The sequence below is a fragment of the Buceros rhinoceros genome, unplaced genomic scaffold (genome assembly GCF_000710305.1).
Source record: "Buceros rhinoceros silvestris isolate BGI_N320 unplaced genomic scaffold, ASM71030v1 scaffold21243, whole genome shotgun sequence".
Classification (NCBI taxonomy): Eukaryota; Metazoa; Chordata; class Aves; order Bucerotiformes; family Bucerotidae; genus Buceros; species Buceros rhinoceros.
In genome coordinates, this window is record NW_010402099.1 from 19,700 (window position 1) to 25,596 (window position 5,897).

At 37.6% G+C, this 5,897-nt stretch overlaps 1 protein-coding gene across 1 annotated transcript in view; it reads left to right on the forward strand.

Moving 5' to 3' along the window:
* Positions 1 to 5,897, forward strand: part of LOC104490279 (transcription factor 12-like) — a gene marked incomplete at its 3' end in the record, with an annotated part of 58,717 nt that overhangs the window by 19,441 nt on the left and 33,379 nt on the right. The gene's annotated exons all lie outside the window — the stretch shown is intronic.

Here is a 5,897-nt window from a genome sequence, read left to right on the forward strand (position 1 = left end):
GTAGGGAAATAGAAGTCCAAGAGAGGTGTGCTTTCATAGCCCGGAAATTGTTCTGTGTAGCTTTTTGGACCTGCATGTGGCCTGATGCTGGAAGCACCTTGCAGATGCCTCTGTATGTGGTAGCGTAGCCTGCGAGGAGAGAGGAGGCTCTGTTCTTAAAGTATGCTCTTCAAGATGCCTCTAACGTACCTCAAGCTGGTGTTCTGCTTTAGTGTGACTGTTCAGGTATTCCTGTGCTGGATCACATTTTGGCCCTTTTGTCTTTGGCCTTTCTATTTTGACTTCGTTTGGTATTTTTGATGACTTCTCTTAGCTCTTTCCTCTATTGCTCCTTAACATTAGAGTTAGTGAAAGTAGTCCTAGGATGGCTTCTGCGCTCATTTGTTTCAAATAATCTTTAATAATATTGCATAATTAAAAAATACTTTCTGTATTCGTGGCTGGAGCTGGGAATGGAAAACTTGAAAGTAAATGTCATGGTAACACAGGGTCCACTGCAGTGAAGGAAGTGTCTTAGTAAGCATATATTGCGAAGTAGATGCTTGCTGAATGTGCCTATGTTTCTGTGAATGTGATTCTACTTTCACGTTGCCAGTGCTGAAGGTACTTAAATGTAGTTGAATTCTGCATATTATTAAAAAAAATGCAACAAAACCTTATGCAGCTTCTGATTCAACTGTATATATCTGGGTGTGTGTAGTTAGATCTGCATTCTTTAGAAGGGACAAGTTAGGAAGTTTGCCCCTTGGTTCTACGTTGTGGCCGGTGACAAATAGCTAAAGAAAAAATACCTTCTCTCAGAAAGGAGCTCTACTCAAAACTCCGCTTTTATTATGCGAGGTACTTGAAGTGGACACCTGCCTGTAGGTTTATAATCTATGCAAAGGCCAGCATGTCTCTTGAATTCAAATTAGAAGTAGTAATTTTTTTTTTTCGTAATTGAGTTTTCCTTTTAATTGAACAAACTGAAAAAAATTTTAGGTACTTCAGTTTGTAGAAGAGGTTTTGGTTTGGGGTGGGTTTTTTTGGTTTTGTTTGTTTTTTTTCAGTAGATAGCAGCTAGAATGGGTGACTAGCTTGTGTAAGAGTATCCTTATTTTAATTCTTCCTCCTCATCATGTTATATGCATTGTGCATGCACAGTGACCTCCTGGTAATTCTTGGAAGTAAAATGGAATTTATCTGTGTATCTATGGCTTGAGATGTCATTTACAAAAATAAAGACCCTAACTGATATTTACTTAATTGATGTTTTGATTGGACAGAGAACCATGTTTGAAGTCAAACGATGCTGGCTTCTATGTTTTATACTTTTAAAATTTTTTTTCCCCACAAAGCATGGATGTGATTCATGCTGACATACTAAGGAACACAATATTTATTGTAAGCTGAGGTATGGTTATGCAGTCATTTTAATGTAAATTTAGTTATTGAGTCTAGCTAAAGGTAATAATTAGGGGTGTTGGTAGCAGTCTATACGCTGTTCCTGGTTGCTGCTGACGAATCTGTTTAGGAAAATTGGTGTCATTACTAGTCTAGATTATCTTCTACAGGATTGTTGTCTGTAGGCATGCAGATGATGATATAAGAATAGCTCTGTATGTCTGTGGTGTGCATGGGGTCAAACATGCTCAAAATTGTAGAGAGGAGGAAAGACAACCGAACTTGCCCAATACTTACTGATTCACTGTGGTACTTAACTGCTTGTGTGCTGGTAGAGGGCATGTGTGATTGAGGTGCGGACGTGTTGAGTTTTGGTTTTCCTCCTCATTTTATTGCCATTACTTAATGAATTCATTATATTTATTTAGTTTGCCAATTTGCTTTTCCCGTAGAAGATCACAATATCCCTTTTTCATTGCATTCAAGAAAATTAAGCTGTTTTGTACTGAGTAAAATATGCATGTATTATTACTGATTTCTTTAGGGGTATTTGACATGGCTTAAATTTTCCAACCATGTGCTATTACGTTGTAAATGTGCTGCAATTTTGAGAAGTGAGATTTGCAGGAAAGAATAATATTCTTTACTAGGTAACCTCAGTATTATTTGCCTTATAACCTTTACATGGATGATAGAAATTGGAACACTACTACCCTAAAACTAGTCACTTGAACGTGTCTGTTGTATAATTGAGGTAAAATTTTGAGCTACATCAAAAATACACCATTCAGTTGGTGTTTTGGGTACTAAGCTTTATTACAATACCTTCATTATGAGCTTAGGTCGGTCTTCCGGATCATATGTAGTCATCAGGCTTTACATTTCATTTATAGAAAATGCCTATGAGCACCTTTTAATGTACTGTAATCTTATTAAGCCAAGTTGCTGATGTTTTGCATTAGGTTTGTCCTTGTATCCCTTCATGCTGAAAGATAGAATTGATCATAAATAAAGTCTCAACTATTCTTGATTTAAAAAAAAAAAAAAAAGATAGCTTTATAATTATACTGGTGTTACATCCGGATGTGTACGAACAAGTAGTTCTTTTTTATGTATTTACAGTTTTTCAGCATCTGACTCAAGTTCTGTTTACTCTTGAATGAAATGTTTTGGGGAATGTTTAATTTCCATCTAAAAATGTTTTATAGGGGTGTATCAATGTCTGTTCTTCAAAGATACAAAGTACCTTAGTAGTGATTTTCATTAGAATGCTTTTCATTACATCTTTGAGACTTTCCTGTAAATCCTTCTTTAACAGTTCTTGACATTGCTACCTTAAGGCATTGAGCCAGCCCGGGCAGTCTCAAGCGAGAGACCTGAGTTAGAAGCCCAGACTGTTCGCTCGAGGAGGCATTTTGCTCAGATCCTTAGGAGAACGTTGACCTTGTTTTTCTCAAAAAAGTGGCACCTGCTGGCTAACCAGGAGGGGTTTGGAGGGAATTGGTAGGCTGTGATATGAAACTTGGAGTTCTGAGGGCTAAAGGAGTACTTGGCTCAAGGAGTGGATGGATAGAAGACAAATAGTAATGAAGGGAGAGAAGCCCTGTTGCTCTATACTTGATGCTCTTTATTGAGGTCTTGGAACTCATAGCATGATTTTCCTTGGCGTTCCCTGTTTCTTGTTTCTTTAGTTGGTGCTGCAGAACATTTGGACCACTTGTGTGCCGTAGTAGTGCCTCAAATAGATGATGATAATTAAAGCAAACCAATGTTTACTTGATTATTTTGAAGTAATTACTTTTTTATAGAGTAGCCTAGTGCAAAGGGATCTCAGCAATTCTCCATGTTCTTAATTTTTAGTTTGGTAGAATGAAAATAGACCAAGGAAAAACTCTGATTTCTGTTTGCAAGGTCAGTATATAAAATGCTATTCACAGCTTTTTATCTCATTTTGTAGTTTTATGGTCTGTGTATCTAATGAAAAGTAATGTATTTGGAAGGGAGCAATGAGATTTTGTGCTGTTATTTCCACAAGAATGCTAATACAATACAAACCCAATGTTTGTCTTTTTTGTTAGATTTACATAGACTTAATCACAGCTATTGTGCCCTTCAGAGCTCAGAGTTAAAATGCACATTCAAAGCATTGTGTTTAAGCAAAGTTCCTTTCTCTTCATCCCCTCTCTAATAATAATAAAAAAATTTAAATATTCAGATGTAAGAGAGTGGTTTGTACAGAGAGGAAAGGAAATACAATTTTTATTATATACCGGTTCACATCAGCATTTTTTAAAATAAGGTATTGAGTTATTGAGTGGTAAATTCTAGACTGCATTTAGTAGGGTAAATTGCTTATAATTCTGGAAGCACTGATCCTGATAGGGAAGGGTGATAATTAGTTTCTAATATGGGCAGAATTGCTGTTATTAGCTGTGCTCCACATGTTTGCTTCCCCTGTGGCATTCCTTGGGGTGCAGCAGATGGATGAACAAGGGGCAGAGGTAATGTGTGCCATGATCTGCTGCCGCTTTCCCCCGGGGATACTTCTAGAATGCTGATCTTTCCTTTTTTCTTTTTTTCCCCCTCTCTTTTCTTTTTCAGCAACTTTTCTGAGATGTATCAGAATTAATTTATGGCATTACTGCTTTATAATCCATTAATCCAACAGTTTAATATCAATAAGCTAATGTCTTAAAGGATAGGCTGTTGCATGCGTGTTGGTATCTTAAGTCTTACAAAGTCAGTATCATGCTTAAATACTTTTCTCCATTCTGTGAGGTTGTGCCATTAATAGTCCGATGTTGCCCATTACTGTCATCTGGTATTTTGTAACTTGATCAACTCCTTTTAAGTTGGAAATTATTTTGGCACCTGGGTGATTAAATGGAGCCTGCTATTCAAAAGAATTATCCTTTTTCCTTAAATCTATCCAAGTAATGTCTGCTCTAATTTTCCTTTCTTTTTACTCTTGACAAAAATTTAGGTAGAGGTTTGGCACTTTGGTTTTGTTGTGTTTGGTGTGTGTGGGTTTTTTTGTTTGTTGTTGTTTTTTCTTTTTTTTAATACAGATCTATTCAAGGTAGTAATGTAGGTTGCCTCCCCTGTTTGCCATCCAGAAAAGTAGAGTCTTGCTCAGGTAAGAAGAAATGGAGACTGACTTTGCCATGCCAGCATCGGAGTGGCAGCTCCCAGCGGGTGGCACAGCTGGAGGCTGGCAGCAGGCAGGGAGCCCTGCCCGCGGGGAGGTCCCCTGTGGGCCACAGCCTGCCCTCCCAAAGGCAGGGGTGTTCGTCGGAGGGCTTACCCTGGCGTGCTTGTTGAAACAGTCAGGAGGAAGAAAGGGCAGGGAGCTGTGTGTGCACATATGTTGATTATTAGAAAATTCTTCCTTTGGTGCTTTTCAAATGTTTTTGATTGTTTATATCTGTTTCTTAGTTTTCCTTGTCCTTTACATGTTTGCTCTCCCTCCCAACCCATCTCACTACCTGCGTCCCTGGAACTTTTCTTGCTTGTTTTGCAGAAAACATCTTTCTTTCCTGTCTCCTTTTATTCTCATTTTTATTCCATTAATCATTAACAAAAAAGAATGTTTTCTCTGCATCTTGCTGGCATCTTTTTTTAGTATGAAAAATGTCTGGTGAAGTAATTCTTACCTTTTCTCATCTTTGCTTCCACAGACAGATGAAATAGATATAAAAGAGAACTATAAACTTAATATATCAATTGAAAATGCTTTCCATGCAAATGCTGCATGTAATATGTGAAATTGTACAGCAATACAGATATGGCACAGGTAGTTTGTAGTTGGCTGGTACACTTATATCCACTGTTGTAGTCAAGATTGATCTTTACTGACTATGGTTTTACATATTTTATCAGGTATATCTTTCCCAATATATATGCTACAGTGAATAGCATATAAAAACCAATTATTATAACATCAGTGAAGCATATGAATCCATCCACAATAGCAAGCCCATGTAAAAAAATCATATACAGGCATGTAATGGCTTAGTTCTTTATTAAAAAAAAAAAAAAAGCTTTCTGTGGTGACCTCCTAGCATCTCTGCTTGTCTCGTTCAAAGGGAATGTGTCTTAAATGTCTTTTTCAGACTGGGCTGTAACCGGTTAGGAGTGTTCCAGTCTCAAGCTGGCTGAGTATTAGACTGGCTTGCTAGTGTAGAGAGGTACCCACCTTCACAAAGGACCTTATTTGCTATTAAATAGTCCCGAGGTTTGAGGTTTTTGGGCAGTTGAGGGAAATGGTCACCTATAAGAAGAAAAGTCTGGTCTTTGTGACTTGAATGTAAACTTGTGGAGCAGGTTATAATTTCTTTACCTTTTGGAGTGCCCAGTGTGTAGTGGTTTGGGGCACTGAGATTTGTCTGTAGAGTTCTGTGGTACTACCTAGTTGTCTCGGAGTGCACTGAAAACTGTCAATCTCTATCCTAGATTTCAGATTCTTTTGAAATGGGGTGTGGAACTGATGGTGTTTTGATGACTTATTTCTTTCC